Raw genomic sequence first — 25,635 nt, forward strand, 5'->3', positions numbered from 1 at the left:
CCTTCCCTCGGGGCAGGGCTCGGGACCTGCAGCCCACCATGCCTGAGCCTCCCACCCACTCCATGGGCTCCTGTGCGGCCCGAGCCTCCCTGACGAGCGCCACCCCCTGCTCCGGGGCGCCCAGTCCCATCGACCACCCAAGGGCTGAGGAGTGCGGGCGCACGGCACAGGGACTTGCAGGCGGCTCCACCTGCAGCCCCGGTGCGGGATCCACTGGGTGAAGCCAGCTGGGCTCCTGAGTCTGGTGGGGATGTGGAGAACCTTTGTGTCTAGCTCAGGGATTGTAAACGCACCAATCAGCGCCCTGTCAAAACAGACCACTCGGCTCTACCAATCAGCAGGATGTGGGGGCGGGGGGGGGCAGATATAAAAGCAGGCTGCCCGAGCTAGCAGTGGCAACCCGCTCGGGTCTCCTTACGCACTGTGGAAGCTTTCTTCCTTCGCTCTTTGCAATAAATCTTGCTACTGCTCACACTTTGGGTCCACACTGCCTTTATGAGCTGTAACACTCACCGGGAAGGTCTGCAGCTTCGGGAAGGTCTGCAGCTTCACTCCTGAGCCAGCGAGACCACGAGCCCACCAGGAGGAACGAACAACTCCAGAGGCGTCGCCTTAAGAGCTGTAACGCGGCAAAGGTCTGCAGCTTCACTCCTGAGCCAGCGAGACCACGAACCCACCAGGAGGAACGAACAACTCCAGAGGCGTCGCCTTAAGAGCTGTAACGCGGCAAAGGTCTGCAGCTTCACTCCTGAGCCAGCGAGACCACGAACCCACCAGAAGGAAGAAACTCCAAACACATTCGAACATCAGAAGGAACAAACTCCAGACGCGCCACCTTAAGAGCTGTAACACTCACCGGGAGGGTCCTCGGCTTCATTCTTGAAGTTAGTGAGACCAAGAACCCACCAATTCCGGACACATAACCACTATGCTAGACCAGATACAGGAAATCTTCGTAACCTCAGGAAGTTCTCCTGTGCCTCTTTGCAGTCACTTCCTCTCCGTGCCTTCCTCCCACCCCCGCCATCTGAGGCAACCACAACTCGAATTTCTATCATATTGTGTTAAATTACTACTTCTAGAAATTCATGTAAATGAAATCAACCAGAATGTGATGTTTTCAGGTAAGGCTTCTTTTATTCTGCATAATATTTTTGTTTCTGTTTTTAAGATTCATTCATGTTGTTTGTGTATCATTAGTTCATTTTATTTTATTTCTGAATACAGATTGAGTATTCCTTATCCTAAATGCTTGGGACTCAAAATGTTTTTTTTTAATATTTGCATATACATAATGAGAAATCTTGGGGATGGGACCCAAGTCTAAACACAAAATTTGTTTTTGTTTCATACACATACGCATAGTTTGAATGTAATTTTATGCAATATTTTAAAATAATGTTTTGCATTAAACAAAGTTTTGACTGTGACCCATCACATGAGGTCAGGTGTGGAGTTTTTCCACTTGTGGCATCATGTCAGCGCTCAAACAGTTTTGGATTTTAGAATAGATTTTCAGATTAGAGATGTTCAACCTGTAGTGGGTTTTATTATGAATTTATCACAATTTTTACGCTCATCTGTTGTTAGACATTTATGTTGTTTGCAGTTTGGGCCTATTATAAAGATTTTATGAACATTCTTGGACAAAGCTTTGATACACATATGCTTTTATTTTTCTTGACCAAATAGGAGTGGAATTCCTGAATTATAAGGGAGGTAGTTGCTTAAGTTAATGAGACAGCCTAAGATAACATTTTACAATCTACAGTAGAGGGAATCATGGTCCTCTAAAGATATCCTAATCCCCAGAATTTGAAAATGTTACCTTACATGACAAAAGGGATTTTGCAGATGTGATTAAATTAAGAATCTTGACATGGGGGATTATCCTGGGTTATCCTTGTGGGCCTAATTTAATTACAAGTAATTCCTTATAAGAAGGAGGCAGGAAAGTCAAAATCAGAGAGAGGAGATATGATGATGGGAGAAAAGGCTGGAATAATACACTTTAAAGATGGAAGAAGGAGCCATAAGCCGAAGAATGCAGGCAGCTTTTAGAACCTAGGGAAGTCAGAGAAATTGATTATGTCCTAAGCCTCCAGAAGAAAGATAGCACTGCTGATACCTTGGTTTTAGAATTCAGACCACTAACCTCGAAAATTGCATGACAGTAAATTTGTATTGTTATAAGCCCCTAAGAAGTATTTTTATTTTACAGCAGCAAGAAAAAAATAATTAATACACACTGGTACTATCAATGTGTGATAGTTACAATTAAATTGCATCTCATAAAAATTTGAAATGCTCAGTCCATTTAATTTTGGTCATTCTAATGGATATATACTCATATCTCACCGTGGTTTTAATTTGCAGTTTGTATTTACCTAATGAGTATTAATTTTGACTGCATTCTTAGTACTTTCCAAAAATCCATAAATTTTCTTTGGTAAAGTGTCCAATTTAATTATCATTTTTATTATGCTGTTTGCCTTTTATTATTGAATTGAAGTTCCCATTTATTCCATACACTAGTTTTTTTATGATATATGTATGCAAATATTTTCTCTAACTTGTAACTCTTATTTTTCTTCTCTTTTTCTTTTTTGAGACGGAGTTTCACTCTTGTTGCCCAGGCTGGAGTGCAATGGCACGATCTGGGCTCACTGCAACCTCTGCCTCCCGGGTTCAAGCGATTCTCCTGCCTCAGCCTCCCGAGTAGTTGGGATTACAGGCATGTGCTACCAAGCTTGGCTAATTTTGTATTTTTAGTAGAGACGGGGTTTCTCCATGTTGGTCAGGCGGGTCTCCAACTCCCGACCTCAGGTGATCTGCCTTCCTCACCCTCCCAAAGTGCTAGGATTACAGGTGTGAGACACTGCATCTGGCCTTATTTTCTAAATAACATATTTTAATGAGCAGAAAATTTTAATAGTGTTGTAGTTTAATTAGTCCTTACTTTTTATGGTTAATTCTGTTTGAGTTTTCTTTTCTTTTCCTTTTTTTTTTTCTTTTTTTTTTTTTTTTTTTGAGATGGAGTCTCACTCTGTCACCCAGGCTGGAGTGCAGTGGCTCAATATCGGCTAACTGCAACCTCCACCTCCCAGGTTCAAGTGTTTCTTCTTCCTTAGCCTCTGAAGTAGCTGGGACTACAGGTGTGCGCCACCACGCCGGGCTAATTTTTGTATTTTTAGTAGAGACAGGGTTTTACCATATTGGCCAGGCTTGTCTCAAACTGCTGACCTCGTGGTCCACCTGCCTTGGCTTCCCAAAGTGCTGGGATTACAGCGTGAACCACCCCACCCGGCCTAATGCTGTTTGAGTTCTAAGAAATATTTATCACTTCAATATAAAAATATGTTCTCTATTTTTTATGTTGACTTTTTTATAGTTTTAGCTTAAATGTTTAGGTGTATGATATAATTAATGAAATGTTGTTCATCATTTGATGTAAAGATTGAGGTTTATTATTATTTTTTAATTTTTTATTTGGTTACAAAATTATGTTCTTTAGTGGTGATTTGTGAGATTTTGGTGCACCCATCACCTGAGCAGTATGTGCTGCACCCAATTTGTAGTATTTTATCCCTCACCCCCCTTCCCACACTTTCCCCCAGAGTCCCCAAAGTTTATTGCATCATTCTTATCCCTTTGCATCCTCATAGCTTAGCTCCCACTTATGAGTGAGAATATACGATGTTTGGTTTTCCATTCCTGAGTTTTTTCACTTAGAATAATAGTCTCCAATCCCATCCAGGTCACTGTGAATGCCATTAATTGGTTCCTTTTTATGGCTGAGTAGTATTCCATCATAGATATATACTACAGTTTCTTTATCCACTAGTTGACTGTTGGGTATTTGGGCTGTTTCCACAGTTTTGCAATTGCTTATTGTGCTGCTATAAACATGAGTATGCAAATATCATTCTGACATAATGACTCCTTTTCCCCTGCGTAGATACCCAGTAGTGGGATTTCTGGATCAAATAGTAGTTCTACTTTTAGTTCTTTAAGGAATCTCCAAGCTGTTTTCCATAGTAGTTGTAGTAGTTTACATTCCCTCCAGCAGTGTAGAAGTATTCCCTGTTCACTGCATCCACACCAACATCTATTATCTTTTGATTTGTTGATTATGGCCATTCTTGCAGGAGTGAGGTGGTGGTAGCGCATTGTGGTTTTGATTTGCATTTCCCTGATCATTAGTGATGTTGAGCATTTTTTCAGATACCTGTTGTCCATTTGCATATCACCTTTTGAGAATTGTCTATTCATGTCCTTAGCCCACTTTTAGATGGGATTGTTTTTTTTCTTGCTAATTTGTTTGAGTTTTGGGTAGATTTTTGATATTAGTCCTTTATCAGATGTGTAGATTGTGAAGATTTTCTCCCACTCTGAGGTTTGTCTGTTTACTCTGCTGACTGTTCCTTTTGCTGTGCACAAGCTCTTTAGTTTAATTAAGTCCCACCTATGTATCTTTGTTTTTGTTACATCCACTTTTGAGTTCTTTGTTATAAAATATTTGCCTAAACCAATGTCTAGAAGGGTTTTTCTGATGTTATCTTCAAAAATTGTTATAGTTTCATGTCTTAGATTTAAGTCCTTGATCCATCTTGAGTTGATTTTTGTATAAGGCGAGAAATGAGAATCCAGCTTCATTCTCCTACATGTGGCTAGCCAATTATCCCAGCCCCATTTGTTGAATAGGGTGTCCTTTCCCCACTTTATGTTTTTGTTTGCTTTGTCAAAGATTAGTTGGCTGTAAGTATTTGGCTTTTATTTCTCTGTTCTCTATTCTGTTCCATTGATCTATGAGCCTATTTTTATGCCAGTACCATGCTGTTTTGTTGACTATGGCCTTATAGTATAGTTTGAAATCAGGTAATGTGATGCCTTCAGATTTGTTCTTTTTGCAAGTTGAGAATCAAATAAAGAACTCAACTCCTTTTACAAGCTGCAAAAAATGAAAATAAAATCCTTAGGAATGTAACTAGTCAAGGAAGTGACAGACCTCTACAAGAAAAACTATAAAACACGCTGAAAGAAATCATAGATGACAAACACAAATGGAAACACATCCCATGGTCATGGATGGGTAGAATCGATATTGTAAAAATGACCATACTGCCAAAAGCAGTCTACAAATTCAACGCAATTCCCACCAAAATACCACCATCATTTTCACAGAACTAGGAAAAATAATCTTATAGTTCGTATCAAACCAATAAAGAGCCCACATAGCCAAAGAGGTTTATTATTTTTCACAGAGCTTTCTAGTTGTTCCAGGACTCTGTTGAAAAGACTTTTCTTTCCTCATTAAATTACCTTGCTGCTTTCATTGAAAATAAATTGACTGGCTGTATGTGGTTCTATTTCTGGACTCTCAGTTTGGTTCAATTGATCTATTTTTGTTCATTCTTAATTTATAAAATATTGATCTTGTATATTACAAACTTATTTTTAGCAGCACTTTTTGATGAGTATAAAATTTTAATTATGTAGAAATTTAATTTATACAGATTTTTTTCCTGATATTGTTTTCATATATATATATTTTTTCATATTTTTAACCATACCTAAGAAAAGTGTTTCTACTCTAAGGCAGTGAAAATACTCTCTTATTTTTTACAGAGTCCTTAGGCTTTTCTGTATAACATCTCATCATTTGTAAATCAGAGTAGTTTTATCTATGCCTTTCTAAACTTTGTCTTATTTGTTTTTCTTACTGTATTTCATTGGCTAATGCTTCTAGCACATTATTGAAAATAAATGGTGAGAGGAAATATCCTTGCTTTGTTCCCAATATTGGAAAGCCTTCAGTAGTTTGCCATTAAGTTCAATATTTTAATTGGAATTTCTTTTTAAGTTGCCCTTTAACAGGTTGAGTAAGTTCTCGTCTACTCCTACCTAACATTTTAAAAGAGAGTGTGTTGATTCATTGTGAAATCCCTTTTCTGTGTTTATGGAGATTACCACAAGTTTAATTGTCTTTATTCTACTGATTCTTTTCTTCAATATTCTGTTAATTACATAATATTACATAATGCGATTTTTGAATGTTGGATCAACTTTATATTCTTGTGGTAACTCGTCCTTGGTATATTATTATTCTTACATATTGCTACATTTAGTTTTCTACTATTTTGTTGAAGACATTTTTGTTATATTTATAGGGAATATTGATCTATGATTTACTTTCTGTGATTTCAAAGATCAAATAAAATTCTTGCAAGGTTTTGATATTAATGTTATGTGACTTTATAAAACTTTTTGGGACTAGTCCTCTCCTCCTGTGTTTTTATAGTTTACATAAGTTGGTTTTTTCTCCTCTTAAACATAATGTACTAATAAAACATCTGAGTTGGCATTAGGATTTTATTTTTTTAAAGTTTTAAGTGTGAATTCAGTATTTCAAAGTAGATATAGAATTAATCAGATTTTCTGTTTTTCTTTTATTTTTTGGTAAATTGTATTGTTCAAAGATATTTTCTATTCTATCTAAATTGTTGGATTTATTGGCATATAGTTTTACAATGATTTCTTATTTTTCTCTTTAATGTTTGTATGATCTTTAATGTTCTGAAATATACCTCTTTCATTTCTGGCAATTTATGTGTGAGTGTATTTTTCTTTACCAATTTTGCTAGCTGGAATATTCCATAAATATCAATTAGATCAAGTTAATTGACAGTGCTGTTTAGGTTATCTACATCCTTGATGATGTTCAGCTGGTTGTGTTTATCAGCTGTTGACAGAGAGGTGTTGAAGGCTTGAGATAGTCACAATTTCACTTTCCAGTTTCTTGTGTTATTGCTGCCAGGCTCCATCATGATTACTGTTTCCTTCCCCTTACCAGAGCCATGTGGGGGTCCTTCCAGATCCTCACTCTGAGAACCTGGTAGGGTTTTTGGAGAGAAAGCCTGCAAAAATGTGGGCCCTTCATAAGACTGCAACAAACAGGGGTTTCTCACTTAGACTAATCTGCACTCAGCTTCCAGCAATTTGTCAAAATCACTATTTAAGTTTCTTTCCACTTGAGGCATCAGTAGCTTCTGCTCCAGATAAGCAGATCTTGATTGCCATATTTCTCTGAATATCTTTAGATTTCATGGTGATATTTTCCATGTGACTTCAGGCCTCTGATGAGTCCATGAAAATATTTTGGTTTTCAATTTGTTCAGCTTCTTTGTGTTGTAAGGTCAGGAGTGACAACTTGCATGGCATTTACTTGTCATGAGGACAACCAGGAGATCTCAATTACCTTTTAAGCCATATTTTGAAATGAAAAATATTTTATATTTCACATATATTTTTCTTGTCTGGTGCTCTTCTTTCCTTTGTATAAATCCAAATTTTCACCTGGCATAGTTTTCCTTATGTGTTAGAAATGTTTGTTGTTGTTGTTGTTAATCATTTGATGTAGTATAGGTTGGCTTAGCATAAATTATCTTAGCTGCTGTTTGTCTAAGTCTTATTTCTCTTCATTTTTGAAGATTGTTTTTTTCGTTTCTCACTAGAAAGTTTTCTATATAATATGTCTTTTTTGTCAAGGTGTTTTAAAATTTTTCCTTTATTATTATTTATATATTTTTAGAACTTTGATTACAACCTGCTTTTATGTGGTTTCTTTGAATTCGTTCTACTTGCGGTCCATTGAGAGTTTTGACTTAGTGAATGTATTAGTCCATTTTGCATGACTATAAAAGAATACTTGAGGCTATGGTAATTTATAAAGAACAGAGATTTATTTGGTTGATGGTTCTGCAGACTGTACAAGAAACATGGTGCTGGCATCTGCTTCTGGTGAGGGCCTCAGGAAACTTACAAAGAAGGTGAAGCAGAGGCAGATGTGTCACATGGTGGGAGAGGGAGCTAAGGAGAGAGATTGAGCAAGAGAGAGAGGAGAGATGTCCTAGACTTCTTTGAACAACCAGATCTTGTGTGAACTCATTGCTGCAGGGAGTGAACCAAGCCTTTCATGAGAGATCTGCCCCCATGATCCAAATTTCCCCTGCCAGGCCCCACTGATAAGGGAGAGGGGAAGGGAAGGGCATGGTCCCTGGCTAGAGCTCCAGCCCTGGGCCTGTACCCACAGACCTAGATGAACACAGGCATTCCTGTTTTCCTGCCCAAATGTTGCATTTTCAAAGACCACCCTGGCCCATCACACCCCCATCCTGTGCCTATAAAAACACCAAGACCCTAGCAGGCACACACACAAGCAGCTGGACATTGAGAGGAACATATCGGTGGAAGAACACACAAGTGGCTGGATGTCGAGTGGAACGTGGATGGGAGCACGCCGACAGAAGAGCACACCCACAGATGCTGGCAGGCCAGGAGGCCATTGACTAGGAGAATGACACAGAGTTTGGCCGGGGTGGTTGGAGGAGAGCCTGGGCTGCTTTGCGGCCCGACTCCGGGGGCAAACTGCCTTCCACTCCGTCTGCCTTCTGGCTCCCCCATCTTCTGAGAGCTGCTTCCACTGGAATAAAAGCTTGCACTCATTCTTCAACCCCATGTGTGATCTGATTCTTCTGGTACACCAAGGCAAGAAACCCTGGGATATAGAAAGCCCTCTGTCCTTGAGATAAAGCAGGAGGTCTAATTGAGCTGACTAACACAAGCCACCTAAGGATGGCCAAACTGAAAGAGCACACGTAACACAGGCCTACTGGGGCTTCAACTGTAAACATTCACCCCTAGGCACTGCCATGGGGTCAGAGCCCCACAACCTGCCTGTCTGCATGTTCCCCCTAGAGGTTTGACCAGTGTGGCACTGAAGAAGCAAGCCACTCCCCCATCACATGCCCTGTGAGGGGGATGAGGGAAAAGTTCCCTTTTCCAGTTTTACCACCTCCAACACTGGGGATCACATTTGAACATGCAATTTAGAGGGGACAAATGTCCAGACCATATCAGTAGGTTTATACTTTTCATTAAATCTAGAATTTTGTTGTATTATTTCTTCTAATACGTTTTCATCCTTTTTCTTCTCTTTCTGGGATTCTGATTATACATGTGTTAGACTTTTTGATATCACTACATAAGTATAAAGGCTCTGGTAACTGTTAGTCTTTTTTCTCTATATGTTTCAGTTTTTTAAATTTCTATTAATATGTCTATAAGTTTATTGATATTTTCTCTGAAAGTTTCTATTATCCCATCAAATTAATGTTACATTCTGTATATTGTATTTTTTTGTATTTTATGCTTTTTAAAAAAGTTTCATTTCTCTCCTATTCTTTAGTCCTTAAACATATTTTTAGTAGCTTTTTAAAAAAGGTTTTATCTGTTAATTCTATGTCTGTCGTGTCTGCATCTATTTCTATGAACTGACTTGCTTTTGGTTAGGGTCACATTTTCCTTTTTATATTACTAGGAATGTTTGACTTAACATTGAATACTGTGAATATTACATGGTGGAATGATTGGTTTTGTTATCTTTTAGAAAAATATTAGACCTTCTTCTGACAGGTGATTAAATTATTTGGCAATCGGTTTGATCTTTCCAAGTTTTCTTTTTCATTTAGTTATGGTGGGGCTATAAAAGCTTTTGATGCAGAGCTAGATCAGCACTACTACCAAGTCATGCTTTTCCTGAGGATTTTATTTAGTGTCCTTCATGTTAAACAAAGAATGTCCATTTTGATGGACCGGAACTCAGTTTCTGGTAGCCTAATACGAGCTTTGAAAATCATTTAGCTTACTGCTTCCTAGTCATTTTTTTTCTTGGCCACATGAAGTTTCATCTTACATATGCATGGCATAGAATTTAGCATAAAAAATGGAATCTTGACCAACTTTCTGGACCTCTTTCTCGGTTTAGCACCCTCATCTTCATTACTCTGAATTTCCAACTTTCTTATCCTCCCTCAACTGTGATATCTCACTCCTAAACTTAATAATAACTTAATAAAGTAAAATAATGCTTTACTTGTCTTACTGTGCACTGAGCTCTAAAATGTTATCTTTAGGCAGGAAACCAGGATAATTGTAGATAGATCTCTTCTCCTTTTCCTCTTCTTCTTAGGGATCACAATTCTACAATGATTGTTGTTGAATCTGAAAAAAAAAGTTGTCTAAATATTTTGCCTAGTTTTTTCGATGGTTACAGCAGTAAGGCAAGAACACTCCCAGTTACTTCACCATAGTCAGAAGCAGAAGTAATAAAGTTATGTTAAAGTTATTTCCTACTAATTCCAAAATCTGTGTCATTTACCTGCTTCTATTGAATACTGTTCTGTATACGATTAGTTATTACATTTTCCCTTGTATTTTTATTTCTAGTGCTTATTCGTTTATGTTCACTTTTTAAAGTTGAAGAGACTGAATTTTGTTATCTGCCTCTAAGTTGTAAAGATTTTTTTTTTTTTGGAACAGCCTGTTATTAGTACAGTATCTTGATTTTACTGAGGGTTAGCTTTAACTTTTACTTTACATAGGTCAATCTATTTCTCTTTTGTCTGTTAATCCTAGAGAGTTACCCTTAGTTCTGAGATACGGGTTTTAATTATAAGGCATAACCCTTCTGGGAATTCAGTGGAAAGCCTGAGATGGCTACTAGGGCCCTATAATTTGGCCTAAAATGAACATCAAACTCTTTCTTTCCAGCAGCCAGCAGCAATTGAAATCTGTGCTAAGATCTTTCTTCCTTAAGAGCTGTTGTTTCTCATGAACTGTATGGAGTCTCATCCTGTGTATGAACAATTCAGATGTCAGCCACAAATTTACGTACAAGCTTATGTGACAGTTTATACTCACGCTTTATGTTCTCTTCTTTGTCCGGAATTTCTTTCCTTAAATTCCAGTTTCTTACTCAGGACTAAACTTCAACATCTGACTGCCTAGTTCAATAGGACTGCAGCTTTCTTCTTGATCTCTATCTTCTACATGGCTATGACTCTAATTTTCTTTAGACAATCTGAGTATGATCTTCTTATTCAATAGTCATAGTGTCTCTAATTTTACCTTTTTCTTTTTGTTCCTCAGTTCCTTTCAACTGTTGTTTTACATATATTGTCCTGAGTTTATGATTGTTTTTATTAATACTAGGAAATTTATAGTAGGAAATAGTAGTATGATATAATTTATGCAGTCTACTCAACCATTACTGGAAGGGCTAGAAAAAAAGAGTCATTTATTTATTTATTTTTTGATTAGTTAAACTTTATCAGATGTGTGCACATACATTATTCCCTATTTGCTTTTTTAAACATTAACATTTCTGACATTGATTACAATGTGGGACCTCTCTCAAATGACCATTTAGGCATTTTGGCTGTAAGTGTTCTTTAGGAAATAACAATTAGTAGTGATTCAGTACCATTTCTCAAGATGTGTTTGGGGAAGTCAGTTTATTGGAGTGTGATGAGTTAGTCATAAGTAAAAATAAGGATGTCTATGAGTGGACCATACCATTAATGAATGCACTATCTTTATTCAGTTCTTGAGCTCTGAGAATACTCCTCAGGCTTTGTTGAACATATATATGTTTTCTTGCTTCCTCCTCTTTATTCACTCAACACTGATTGTGTGCCTACTATGTACCCATGTATTGTTCCAGATGCTGTGGATTAACTGAGCAAACCCAGAATATACCCTGGAGCATATAGTACAATGACAGAGAAAGACAAAAATGTATATGCATACACACACAAACACACACACAGGTTTAATTTCTGAATATATATAAATATTCAGATATTCACCATGAAATAGTAGATCAGTGTGAAGGTCTAGAGTTGCAGGGGCTATTTTAATTGTAGTAGTAAATAGGGCCTCTCTGGCAAGAGAATATTTAAACAGAGATCTGGCTATAGTGTGTGTAGGGGGAAGAGCCATGTAAATAACTGTAGAAGAACATTCTAGGTTCTAGAAATAATGAGAACAAAGGCCTTGAGGATACACTGTAATCAACATGCTCAAAAACAAAACAAAACAAAAACCATAAAGGCCAGTGGGATTGAAGCAGAATAAATGGAGGGGATAGTGGTAGAGACCTTAGAAATAGGAAAGGCTAGATGATGTTGGCCATGGTAAGAGATTTAGATCATAATAAGAGTAAAAGAAGCCAGAGAGCTTTAAAAGCATGAGAGTGATGGGATCTTACTTGTATTTTTAGCAGATTATTCTGACTGCTGTTGGAGAATAGATTGAATATGAGCAACATGGAATAAGGAGATTATTTCTGTAGGACGCTATTACAGTAGGCTATCCAAGAGATGATGGTAGCTTTACCCAAAATGAAAGTCCTGAAAGTAAGTTGTTTTCTTTCCCAAACCCTTAGCCTGCTTCAAAGGGATGCTTGCTTTATTTTTTTAATGATATAATAGAGTCAAGTCAATGTATGCCCCCTCTTAAAAGCACCAGGAGTGAAAAATAGCAATATGCATCTCATAGAAAATAAAATTGCTTTACCATTAATAGACCTTTCGAATAGGACTCTAGTTTAAATAAAATTGGGATAAGGAAATGCAAACCTATTAGTAAAGATACAAGGCATTTATTTTAAAGCTAATCACATATAATGAAGCACATATGAAGGCTGTTCCCAGCAGCCTTAGTGAGACAAAAAACGTCATCTCCTTGTGCTGTAAAAATAGCTATAAGATTTCCATGTGAACAAATTTTCAACTATAGGATGGTGCAAAAGTAATTGTGTTTTCGCCATTTCTTTCCTTAAATTCCAGTTTTCGCCATTTCTTTCCTTAAATTCCAGTTGCCATTACTTTTAATTTCTTTTCTTAAATTCCAATTTCTTTTGCCATTACTTTTAATGGCAGAAACCTCAACAGAAAATACTAGAAAATATTTGAAACCTGTAACAATAGTATAAAAAAAAACTATACGTTTGTGCAAAAGTAATTGCAGTTTTTGTCGTCCATTAATTTTTAATGGCAAAAACTGCAATTACTTTTTCACCAACCTAATACTTTTTGTTGATGCTTTACTCTGAAGGGCTTGAATCTTGGGTTTTAGCTTAGTATTTAGTTTGGTATCTAAATAGGCAGAGAATGCTATAATTGGAGAGCTGTCTGACATCTTCCTATCCGGGGATAAATGATTTTGTAAGTGAAGGAGGCAAAGGAGCAGTGATATCAAGTAGAATCAGCAAACATTTATGGAATACCCTCCAGGTTTAAGCACAAGAACAGTGTCACAGGAACATACAAATATTAGCTCTAATAGAAATAGGTCTTAATTTTTATCCTTTAAAGAAAACAGAGGTGCTTCTTTGTCAAAAATCTAGGTGGTCATTTAGCTCCATGTGAAAAATAAATGTTAGTATTTTCTACTTAGATTTGTTCTCCTAATTTCCATCCCATAGACCGAAGGCATGTGCTGTTTGGAATATAATCTAATTATTGGTTTACGTAGTCTATCAGTATGTTTATCTATAAACTTTATTTCAAAGAGTTCACATTGCAGAGTGGTGAAACCCTCAGCTATTGTTAATGGTAATGTTTGCTATGGGGAGAAGAAGCTGTTGAAACTCACTTTTATGATTCCTCGCCAGCCTTCAGCTTCTCCTGTCACTTCCATGCTGAGAAAGGAGAAAACATTAGCTGATCTCTAGAGAGAATCTCAGATAAGACTGTTGGGGTGAGGGTAGACTGAGCACAATTTTCTGTCTTATCTTTCATCTCAGATACCTCACCCAATTTCTCATCAAAGGGTCTCTTTGAACATTTCTTCACACAAAAAGAAAACAGCAGTTGCTTTCTTTGTGGGTGCTAGATTTTCATAACATAGGCAGGGTATGATTATTTCTCATGTGTTTTTATTTTCTAGCCTTATGAAAAAAGTTTGCAAGTTTTACATTTTCATAAATAGGCCTGGGATTTTTGCAAAATATGCAGCTTATTTTATGTAGTTTTTCAGTTCTATTAGATGTTACTCAGTTACTTTTTTTTACTTTAGATCTCGTGAAAGAGAAAGGTGAGGTGTTAAGAGAATACACTCAGAGACTTATTAAGGCAGTAAAATAATGAAAGCTTGCCACAAGAAATGCTGGGGTAAATGTATAACACACACACACACACACACACACACAAAGACTAATAGGAGAATAGAAGAATGAACGAAATTAAGTATGGATATATATATTGTTATCTTCTTGGGTTTGTTTGGATTTTGTTTTCACATTTGGCTAGATATTCTTTCTCCAGCTCCTTAATTATTACATGATGTATTGATGAGTAACTATTATTTATTTCTAGAAAATAAGCAAGAAAATTAGCCTTTTGTTTTATAGTAAAGTGGACATGATGGTTGGAAGTAGGTAAAGGAAAATACCTCTCTACTTTCCTCTTGTTTAGATAATATTTAATTCTTTTGAAAATCTATTAAGTAGATAATTACTAGTATTTAGCTTCTTCCTGTCTTACAGACCTAAAATGTGATCTATAGATGAGTAAAAAAAACATTACTTGGGAGCATATTGGAAATACAGAATCTCTGGATCCACCCTAGAACAACTGATTCAGAGGTTCTGAGATGGGTCCAGGAATCTGTTTTATCAAATTCTCTACATAGTTCTATGTATGATAAATTTTGAGAAACTCTGTTGTAGTTGTGTAGAAGTGCCCAAGATTTTGCATTTCTGAGAAGTTTCCAGATGATCTATAAATGATAAAAGAAATAATCTTCCTCTAGTATATAACCAAGATTATGTATAATAATCTGTGCTTATTCTAAAATGCTGCTGGTCCATAATTCTGAGATTTTTTTTCTTTTCTTTTTCCCTTTTTCCCATATGAAAATAAATGCAAGTTAAAAGCTGTTGGAACTCCCCAAATACTTTGTCTTAAGGGAGATGTGTCTATGATCTGAGTCATATATGGTTACAATTTCTGTTTCTCATATTATAGATTAACTAGCTTTCTTATTTTTCTTGCTCTGTACAATGACTAGAGAGAATTAAATGACATCAGGGACAAAAACCTCCTGCCTTTTTAATTAATGATTCTTGTTATAGATTAACTTCCCCTTTGTTGTCCTGCTTTGCTTAGAACAGATGACAGAAAACCCACGGCTATTAGACCCCCTGTAAAAGGTGTTAAATGTACCCTTTCCAAAAGGAAACGCTGCCTATAACGAATCAAATTGCTGTAACTACTTGTCCGTCTTGTATAAAAAATGTCTGGATAAAGAAAATGTGGCACGTATACACCGTGGAATACTATGCAGCCATAAAAAGTGATGAGTTTATGTCCTTTGCAGGGACATAAATGAAGCTGGAAACCATCATTCTCAGCAAACTAACACAGGAACAGAAAACCAAACACCACAAGTTCTTACTCATAAGTGGGAGTTGAACAATGAGAACACATGGACACAGGGAGGGGAATATCACACACTGGAGCCTGTCGGTGGGTGGGGAACTAGGGGAGGGATAGCATTAGAAGAAATACCCAACATAGATGACTGGTTGATGGGTACAGCAAACCACCATGGCACGTGTATAGCTATGTAACAAACCTGCCTGTTCTGCACTTGTGTCCCAGAACTTAAAATATTTTTTAAAAATGTTGTCATCCTGCTAAAAACTCTTGTCTCTGCCTCTATAAATGAAGCCTTAACTTTCCTACTTTAGATCACTGGCTCCATTCCTTTGAGTTGCTCTTCAGGGTGGTTCATCCTCACAGTTTTCACTTGAATAAACTCCCTTTAAATTGGATTCTAACCCTTTTGATTACTTTAGGTTGACACTCTCAGTGTTTACCTAATACCACTCTCTCCTTCGCATACATGTGCACTGGTTTACTGAATGACTGGTATCCAGCAAGCTACAAATATAATTTTTGTAAAATTTTTCCAATGACTACTGCCTTCAAACCAGCAGCAGGAAAAAAAAAATCTCTTTTTCTTGGATCCATAATGATATTCAAGATAGATTCTGCACCTTTACTTGTCTATAGCGTAAGTCCCATCAGTAGGAGAAGCAATTTGGTTATGCTTCCCGACCTCTAGTTCTAGCTCCTCTGGGATGGGAGAGAAAGATGGAAAAAAAGGTCTCCTATACTGGGCTACATTTTGGTAATGTGGAGAAATCCCTAGTTTCTTATGTCTCTGTTAAGTATATTTTCTGATAGTAGAGTCATTGAACTGCCGAAGTTCTTTTTTCTTCAAGGGCACCACAAGTCTTGGGTGCTGTGGAGAATTGCTGATTATTTTTTTCTCCCAGACATATAATACCTTGGTCCCTTATTGTTCAATTGATGTAGCCTTTTCCAATAGGCTTCTTCAGTACACTCTATGAAGGAAGCAGATGTAAGAGTCTATGTATGAGTGAAACTTACCCTGGGAGACCCACTTCAGGTTCACACAACAATTCTCTCACTATGTACCATTTTGACATCAGAACCCTGGAGAATCTGGAGCTTTCGGCAGGTGAGCCAATATTCAGCCATAAAGTAACAGATCTGGTCTTGTTCATCTTACTGATTATCTGATGACATCATCTGAGGTTGAGGATGTACAAAGTCAACAAGTTCTTCTTGATTCTTCTCCCTACCCACCAGTACGTAGACAGCTTATTAACAAGCATTGAGGAAATTATCAGCAGGTACTATCAAGCTTTCTGTAGAGAATCTGGTTACTCAATGCCTCTTTGACCTTGTATATAATATATGTTAATTGTCAGGCAACCAGAAATATCCAGTTACACACATGTTGTCCTCTTCTTTGCTACCAACATACCCTCAGCCCATCACTTACTCTATGGGTAGCCCCTGCTGCTATTTAAATTATACTGGTTAAGGAGAGAATTGCAATGGAAGCAGCCACATTTAAAAACCTTAGGCTGAAGTATTTGTAACTCAGATGACTATAAAGTGGTCTGTGGCAGAAAAGAGTTCTGAGGGCAGAAAACAAAAATCATCACTATCTTCCTCTTTGAGAAACTCATTTTAGAATAAGCACAGATTATTGTACACAATCTTGGTTATATCCTAGAGGAAGATTATTTCTTTTATCATTTATAGATAGCATTTGAGATCACAAAAGTATATTAGACATTGTCATGCCCAATCCCTTTATTTGAAAAAAGAATCAAATATAGTCATGCATTAATTTAATGAACATTTATTAGGTGGCTTCTATTGGCGAAAGACTGAATTTTAATAGGCTTTCTTGAGAAACCTTAGTGGTTAATGAAGGAGTTTACCACCTGGGCTCTGCCTGCTTCATGGTGTCAAGTTTAAAAAATGTTTCCAAGTGACACTCTGTCTTTGTCAATTTTCTGTTACTTATGACAGAATACCTGAAACTAAGCAATGGATAAAGAAGAAAAACGTATTTCATGTAATTCTGGAGGCTTGGGAAATCAAGGTCAAGAGGGAACATCTGGTGAGAGCCTTCTTGCTGGTGAGGACTCTTAGCACCTTAAGGTGGCACAGGGCACCACAGGATGAGGGGGCTGTGCGAGCTTTCTCAAATCTCTCTTCCTCTTATAAAGTCACCAGTTCCAATCCCGGGATAACCCACTGATTCATTAATCTATTAATCTATGAATGAATTAATCCATTCAGGAGAGCAAAGTCATCATGCCCCAGTCACCTCTTAAGGGCTCCACCTCTCAATACTTACACATTAGAAATTCAACTTTAACACGATTTTTGGAGGGGACAAAATTAATTAAACAGCACATTTTAAGTATTAAAAATGATTCAAGTAAATACTGAATTAGTCTTCTAAAAAAAGCCCTTTCATTTAGAGATAATGATGAGCTTAAATTGGAGCTGATTTTGGTATTTTAAAATTTACCAAATTATTTCGAAATGTGCCATTTATCACATCTTAGTAAGTCACAGTGAGGTGTCACTGCTTGCTTTATGGTATTTCCAGTATAATTCAGGAACACTGCAGCCATTATGCATAGCAGCCCACATTACTCTTGACAGGTAGCTATGCCTTCCGGGAACCAGGGCCTCTGCTGCTCCTGGAAGTAGCCACAGGGGTGCTCACTGTGATGTAAACACCTGCCCACCATGCTGGTAATGAGAGCCTATCACACCTGGTATCCCGTTAACAGCTGTAGGATGACCTGTCAACCATGGGCCAAATTCTGACTGATTACCACAAGGTGAAAAGTCTCAAATCCAATCAGCCATCCCATGAGCTATTCAGCCACCTGTACATGGTTAACATCTGTTATTTGACGTTTGTGATTTTTTTTTCTTTTCAAGCAATGCATTTTTTAATCAACCAATATGAATTATGAAAGGTGATGATCAATCCAGAGAAATATTATAAAAATATCTCTAACAAAGTCAAATTCCCATTGTAGATATTGTTGCCTTTAAAGTGCACATTTGGCTAAAATCTTAACTCTTCAGTAATAAAGGTTTTGGTAAGAGTGACATGAGGAATGTTGAAGGGTACTTGAGTGACATGAAGTGAATGATAACTCTTATGAAGAAATTCTAACCATTGTATCTACCTTAGGAAGTGTAATGAAAGCAATAATTATAAATGAAAATATTTTTAAAGATAAATGTATGCTAATTAGGGGATGACATAGTTTGGATGTGGTCCCCTTTAAATTTCACATTGAATTATAATCCCCGGTGTTGGAGATGGGGCCTGACGGAAGGTGATTGGATTATGGGGGTGGATTTCTCATGCACGGTTTAGAGCCATCCTCTTTGTACTATCTTTGCCATAGTGAGTGAATGAATTCTCGTGAAATCTGAAATCTGGTTGTTTAAAACTTTATGGTACCTCCTTCCTCTCTCTGTCTTGCTCCTGCTTTTGCCATGTGACATATCTGCTCCTGCTTCACCTTCTACCATGAGTAAAAGCTCCCTGCGGCCTCCCCAGAAGCTGAACAGATGCTGGCACCATGCTTGTACAGCCTATAGAACTGTGAGCCAAAAACCTCTTTTCTTTATGAATTACCTAGTTTCAGGTTTTTCTTTATAGCAATGCAGGAATGGGTAACATAGGGGATATTATTGTTTTGAAGTACCATATAATTTTATAAGATGAGTAGTTTGATGAAATTGCCGTAAGAAGGTGGATGACTTTAATTTGGCCTTTAAATAGGTCAAACTTTCTGAGTCAATGGGAGAAGAGAGAAGAGAGACCAGCAGCAAATCAGCATAGTAGCAAAGCTACAGCAGCAAGAATTAATTAATGTGCATGAGGAAATGGGTCTGAATAAAACAAATGGGTTGTGGAAGAGAGCAGTGGAAAGGCAACTTTTGTAGGGTAGAGTGAGTCAGAGACTTCAGAATTAATACAAGTAAAAGATAAAAGTCATTGTGAGTTTTTCAAGGAGGCCCTTGGGTGGGCCCAAAACAAGGTTCAGGAGTCTGACTAATGTTTGATCAAGAAAGCATCGAAGGAGATGGTAAGTGTTGTCAAATGTAGTGTTTAAAGAAAGATGAATAAGTTTGTAAGGGTAAAACTGACTCTGTTGCACATTTTGGAATTCTGTAATTGGGAAGGTAATAATCAATATATGTAATGTATGTCAATGTTTCTCATGTTATTAGCACTCATCTAAGTAGTTGTTTTAATGCCTCTTCACAAAAATACTCCTAGGAACAGAAAGACGTTGGAGTACGGTTTATTTCAAATTAGTGTGGTGGTATAGTTTGAAGCAGCAGGTCAAAAACACGAAATGCATTCGATGTCTTATGTTTTACTGTAAAAATACATCAGATTTTTTTCTGCAATCTACTAGATACCCTGGCTAACCTTTCAAAATCTGAAAGTCTAAAGCAAGCAAAAATTAATGAAAACATCCCTTTTAAATAAACTTTATACAATAAAGTGTAAATATCTTTCTTTATAACTCCACATTTCCAGATACCTCACAGTCTGAAGACTACTGTCAACTTTTGAGACATATTGCTGTTTTTAGCTCTATGTTTGTGCCCCCTCCCCCACCCACCTCCATCAGGCCACCAGGTTATCTCAATTCGTCTCCCAGGCATTGCCAAGAGAGAACATTCTACCTCTTCAGGACTCAAGTCAAAACAATGATACCTGTGCTTAGAATAAACGAAGCAATAGGAATCTGTTCTCAGATATTAATTTACATAGAACAGTGATGAAATCTGGAGAGGAAGGAGATGAGTATGTAATAACCCAAATGTTCTTGAGCACAAATATTAGGGTTTATATAAAACTAAAACCTCCTTTTTTTGTTGCTGTTATTGTTATCAGCCTTCTTGTCATTGTTGCTTCTTCTAATTTTATTCTGATTTCTAAGCAGTATCTACATTTTGGGTGGTTTCACATTGTTGCCCACTTCCATTTCCAAACTAAGATTTTATATCCTCTTTATATTATAACCACTGTAACTTGGCTTCTAAGCTCCCCTTGCTTGGCACCTGTTCACTCCTCCCCCTATAATGCTAATCTATCATTTTTTTTTCACTAAGGTTGTGCAAACCATTCCATATGTTCTTGAGCCAAAATATATAAAGGATCAGCAGTTATTGTTTTCAGCTGGTGTTAAATTGGCCTATGTGTATTTTCAGAATTCTTGTACTCATAGTGCCATTTTTGATACAAGCTGCTATTTCTCTGTCAAGTAAGTCTACTTATTTCTGCAATGCTATTTGAACTCAACATTCATTCCTCCTTTATTGTGGATTATGGGCTGAAAGTGTGTGCACATTTTAGAGGACACTGCTAGGTTAACTTCCAAATACTTTACATCAGTTTTTAGTTCCTGTAATCATGTAGGAGAATGACTATTTCCTATCTGTCATTACACTAGATAACATTTTTAAAAATTATTTTAACCCTTAGTGGTATAAAATTGTTTCTCAAAATGTTTAATTTACATTTACTGAACTGTTGGAGAGTTTCATGTTTTTATTGGCCGTTTGAAATTCTTTTTTTGTAAAATATCCCTTCATAGCCTTTACTATATTTTCTAAGTGATGCTTACCATTTCCTCATTGATATATAGGGGTACTATGTAACTGTAGATAGAGAAGTTTTCTAGTATATGTATTTCAAATATTGTGTCCCTGACTACAGTTTGTAAATTTTGTATACAGAAAATTTTGTCATATAGGTTATTAGAAATATATCTAGTCATAGTAAATGTCTCCTTGATTTGGGGTTTTGCTCAGGCATGTCCTCCTCACTGTGAGAATATTTTGAAGTCTTTGAAGTCATTCATTTTCTTCTGATTAATATCTTTTTTTTTTTTTTTTTTCTAGACAGAGTCTTGCTCTGTCACCAGGCTGGAGTGCAGTGGTGTGATCTCAGTTCACTGTAACCTCTGCCTCCCAGGTTTCAAGCAATTCTCCTGCCTCAGCCTCCCAAGTAGCTAGGACTACAGGCATGCACCACCATGCCCGGCTAATCTTTGTATTTTTAATAGAGACAAGGTTTCACCATGTTGGCCAGGGTGGTCTCAATCTCCTGACTTCGTGATCCACCCACCTTGGCCTCCCAAAGTGCTGAGATTATAGGCGTGAGCCACTGTACTCAGCCATATCTTTTTAATTCACGTATTAAATTCCATTTGGAATTCATATTCATGTTTGAAATTAGGAAGAGGTTTAACTATATACACACACAAAACACACATTGACATATATTTACAAATAAACAATTGTATAAATTCCTTTATTGAAAAACTCGTATTTTCCAGGTTGGTTGAGTCACCATTATCATATATTAAATGATCATACATGTATGGTTCTGCTTATATTTATTTCTCTACACTAGGTAGAATATTTAATAATGTTGGAACAGATACCACTGTCTTGTTCTGGCCTTATTAAAAATGTCTTTATACTCGAGAAGCAATATGATGTTTGATATTGATCTTAGATAATTATGTTTCATAATATTCAGAAATTCTTCATTTAGTCCAATTGTATCTTGGTAATTTTATAAAAAATGTGTGCTGTATATTATCAATATTTTTGTGTCTACTATATATTCATAATTTCTTCCCATTATTTGCTAACTTGATGATAAATGTTTGTTTTCTCATACTTATCCATCCTTGAATTGCTAAAATTAAATATGTTTGGTCACATTTTTGCATTTCTAATGGGGCATGGATACATCTGTTACAAATTTAGATGCTATATTTAACTATGAAAAAATGTTTTTTTAATAAAGCACCCATAAAACAAACATGCTTCTCAAATGATTAGTGAAATATATATGCATTTACAATATAAATAAAATAGTTGCAAAATTATCAGAATATTTTGTTTGTTTGTTTTGAGACAGAGTTTTGCTCTTGTTGCCCAGGCTGCAGTGCAATGGCTCTATTTCGGCTCACTGCAACCTCTGTCTCCCAGGTTCAAGCCTCCCAAGTAGCGCGGATTACAGGCACACACCACCATGCCTGGCTAATTTTTTGTATTTTTAGTAGAAACGGGGTTTCATCATGTTGGCCAGGCTAGTCTGGAACTCCTGACCTGAGATGATCTGCCTGCCTCGGCCTCCCAAAGTTCTGGGATTACACGTGTGAGCCACTGCACCTGGCCAATTCTCAAATTCTCAGAACTTTTTTTTTTTTTTTTTGAGACAGAGTCTCACTTTGTTGCCCAGGCTGGAGTGCAGTGGTGCGATCTTGGCTCACTGCAACCTCCGCCTCCCAAGTTCAAGCAATTCTCTCCCATCAGCCTCCTGAGTAGCTGGGATTACAGGAAGCACGTGCCACCACACCTGGCTGATTTTTGTATTTTTAGTAGAGAGGGGGTTTCGATATGTTGGCCAGGCTGATCTCGAACTCCTGACCTCAGGTGATCCACCCACCTCGGCCTCCCAAGGTGCTGGGATTACAGGTGTGAGCCACCATGCCCGGCCAATTCTCAGAATTTTATATGCACGTGTGCACACATGTGTGCACACACACAGGCTCACACAGATTCTCTTTAACCATGAAAGTCTAAAGAGCAGTTATGAAAAGAAATAGGTTATGGAATAAATTTTAGCAGAGCATGACTTTATAAATAATGTAGTGTGAAATTTTAGAGAAAAATTTAGCTTAAAAAATCCTAGGAATTTAGCTTTGTGCTGTCAACATAAATAATAGAAGGAGGCTCTCTAAAAGAAAATAATGGGTATCAGGGAATAGATCACTGCAATGGAATACATATGTCATAGTAAACTGAATATTCAGGGAGGAAAATAGAAACAAAGGTCTTTAAGGAAAAAGAGGAGGAGGATTACCTAATTATCCTTGGGTACAAAGATCAATAAGGAGGGTCACACTAGTCAAAGGTTGGACAGGCAGTGGCTAAGATGTCCTTGCAAAAGAGAAAGTATTTTTGTGTAAGATTGGTATGGTCTGTGTGCAAGGTTGTGGGTTTTGCAGTCTTTTATGATAGTTCTTTTGTGATCTTTTTTTTAAATCCGTCGTTTATGTATGAGAATTCTCTTCATGATCTTTTTTGGCTCTATTCAACAGGAACTCCCCAACCCCCACCCCCTAACACACACACACGTACAAGTAACTTCACTTTGATTCTGATAACTTTCACATTTCCTCCTTTTGATCAAGATCTTTCTTCAAAAGCATCACTAATCAATCATCCCATAGTTATGTTTGGATGTTCCTTGGTGTCAGGATGGACCTGTCCTGAGTTGCTGGTCTTATCCCACATTGGAAGGATTGAATGGTGGGTAGGAGTCAGTGTTAAAATGCTTTTAGCCACATTTGAGCAACATGGGAGGATTGAAAGGAGTGACTCGGAGACTAATTCTACCGGGAGTCCGTTATTAAGTTCAATTATATCTGTTCCATAGTTTCATAAAGTGCTGGGCCAGCATTATTCTCTTAGGAGTTGGTGTCTGCAAAAACTTTAAAAGTTACAGATACAGAGTTTTAAAAGGAAAAATGAAAAGAAAAATTAATAGTAATATGACAATCCTAGTTTTATAATAGTTTTGAGATATGAACTGAGGCTGAAAGGCAGCCAAATGAATAAATTAAAGGGCCTTCAGCTTGCCAAGTGGAAAAGTGGGCACTAAGATGGTTAAGAGTCTCATTATAACACGTGCTGGGAAACATCTTGGGAAAAGCTGTCTAATGGGTGAAAACTTCAACTTATTTTCCAGGTTTGTAGTTTGAATGTCTCTGGTTATGGCATTGGGTGGGTTTGTGAATATTTGTGTGACCCTGGACATCAGGCTTGAGAATTGTTTCGAAAAATGCATCTAGTTTCAGCTTATAGGGCTTCAGAAACAGAGCAGTTTTCATTTTTGTTAATTCTGTGGAAGAAAATTAAATTGGAGGAAACTGGAAGAATTTAGGATTTAGTCTATTCTATTGGTTAAGAAGAACTTGAAAACAATGCATAGGGCTACAGTCTAATATCAGGTATATAATAGCGTTTCTTTAAAAACATTTCTTTTGTCTACATTAATCACATAGGAATCTCAGATTTAAAAACTTGTTGATACTAGAAAGCCAAACGAAAGCAGACTTCAGATTTTACCAGGTTCTGGGCCTTCCAGGAAGTTACAATTTTTATGTTATCACTATAAGGCTGGAAATCCTTGAAGCCAGGTATTCCATGCACTCAAATACAATATTTTAGTCTAAGCCTTGGTAATATAATCAGTGTTTTCACTTGCATCCTGTTATAATGAGAGGGATGATTTTTATTAGATATATGCAAATAATCATATTGCCATAAAAATACTCATGAGTAGTTTCCGAATTATGGAGAAATCAAGTAGGTAAAAAAAGACAAATGCTCTCATCTTTGTTTACAGAAATATATTTTAACTGCTGTAAACTATATTTAGCTTAAGAAAGAAAATTTTCTTAAATGTGGAAAACATAACATTTAAGTGAAAAACCAATGTGTCAAGTAAAAGTCATAAAAACATTACCATCATCAATTATTCAATTATTTCATAGAAAAGCAATTTTGGCTGTAGCTGATTACAGATGCTTTTAGAGAAAAATTAAAAAATAACCATAGATTAAAAAAACTTTTAATAGCCATGGTTAAACTCAAATGAAAGTTCACCATTGACCATAGAATTTAGTTATTTCTGTTATATACAACCTTTTATGTAATAACCAGAATCATGACAGTTTGAGAACCAGATCATCAAATGTTTATAAATTTTATATCATCTTTAGAATAGACACATAATATTTCCATACAATGTAACTTTAAAGAAGATTTAACATAATAAAGTTATAACTAATAACATTAGATTTTATGAATTTACATAATTTTTGAAACAGTTATATCAATATTAACCCATAAATGTAACTGAAAAAATACCTAGACTTATTTATCATTTGACAATGTTTCCCATACAATCTACCAAACAAGGCCTGATAATTTACTATATCCACAAGATGAGGAATACATTCTTGAGGCTCTCCAGGACTCCAACTTGAAAATCCCAAAGTCAATCCTAGGTCACATAAGACTTAATTTTTAATTTTTTGTGATTTAAAAGACACCTTTATTGAGGTACAGTCAATATACAAAGAACAACATTTAACATGTGCAATTTGATGAATTTGGGTATAAACACCTGATACCATCACCAAATTTGCAATGATAGACGTATCATATCCAACACTTCCTAACGTTTCCTTGTGTTCCTTTGTTTTCATTTTCGTTTTTTTGTGGTAAGAACACTTCACATGAGATCCTCTCTCAACAAATTTTTAAG

At 36.7% G+C, this 25,635-nt stretch overlaps 1 long non-coding RNA gene across 1 annotated transcript in view; it reads left to right on the forward strand.

Moving 5' to 3' along the window:
- The first annotated feature begins 394 nt into the window (after positions 1–394).
- The window catches only part of LOC134756641 (uncharacterized), a 205,425-nt gene continuing 180,184 nt past the window's right edge, over positions 395–25,635 (forward strand). The window contains exon 1 of the long non-coding RNA XR_010129565.1: positions 395–1,124. This is a non-coding gene — a long non-coding RNA (uncharacterized lncRNA). The remainder of the gene's footprint in view (positions 1,125–25,635) is intronic.

This window comes from Gorilla gorilla, chromosome 11, assembly GCF_029281585.2.
Source record: "Gorilla gorilla gorilla isolate KB3781 chromosome 11, NHGRI_mGorGor1-v2.1_pri, whole genome shotgun sequence".
Taxonomy (NCBI): domain Eukaryota; kingdom Metazoa; phylum Chordata; class Mammalia; order Primates; family Hominidae; genus Gorilla; species Gorilla gorilla.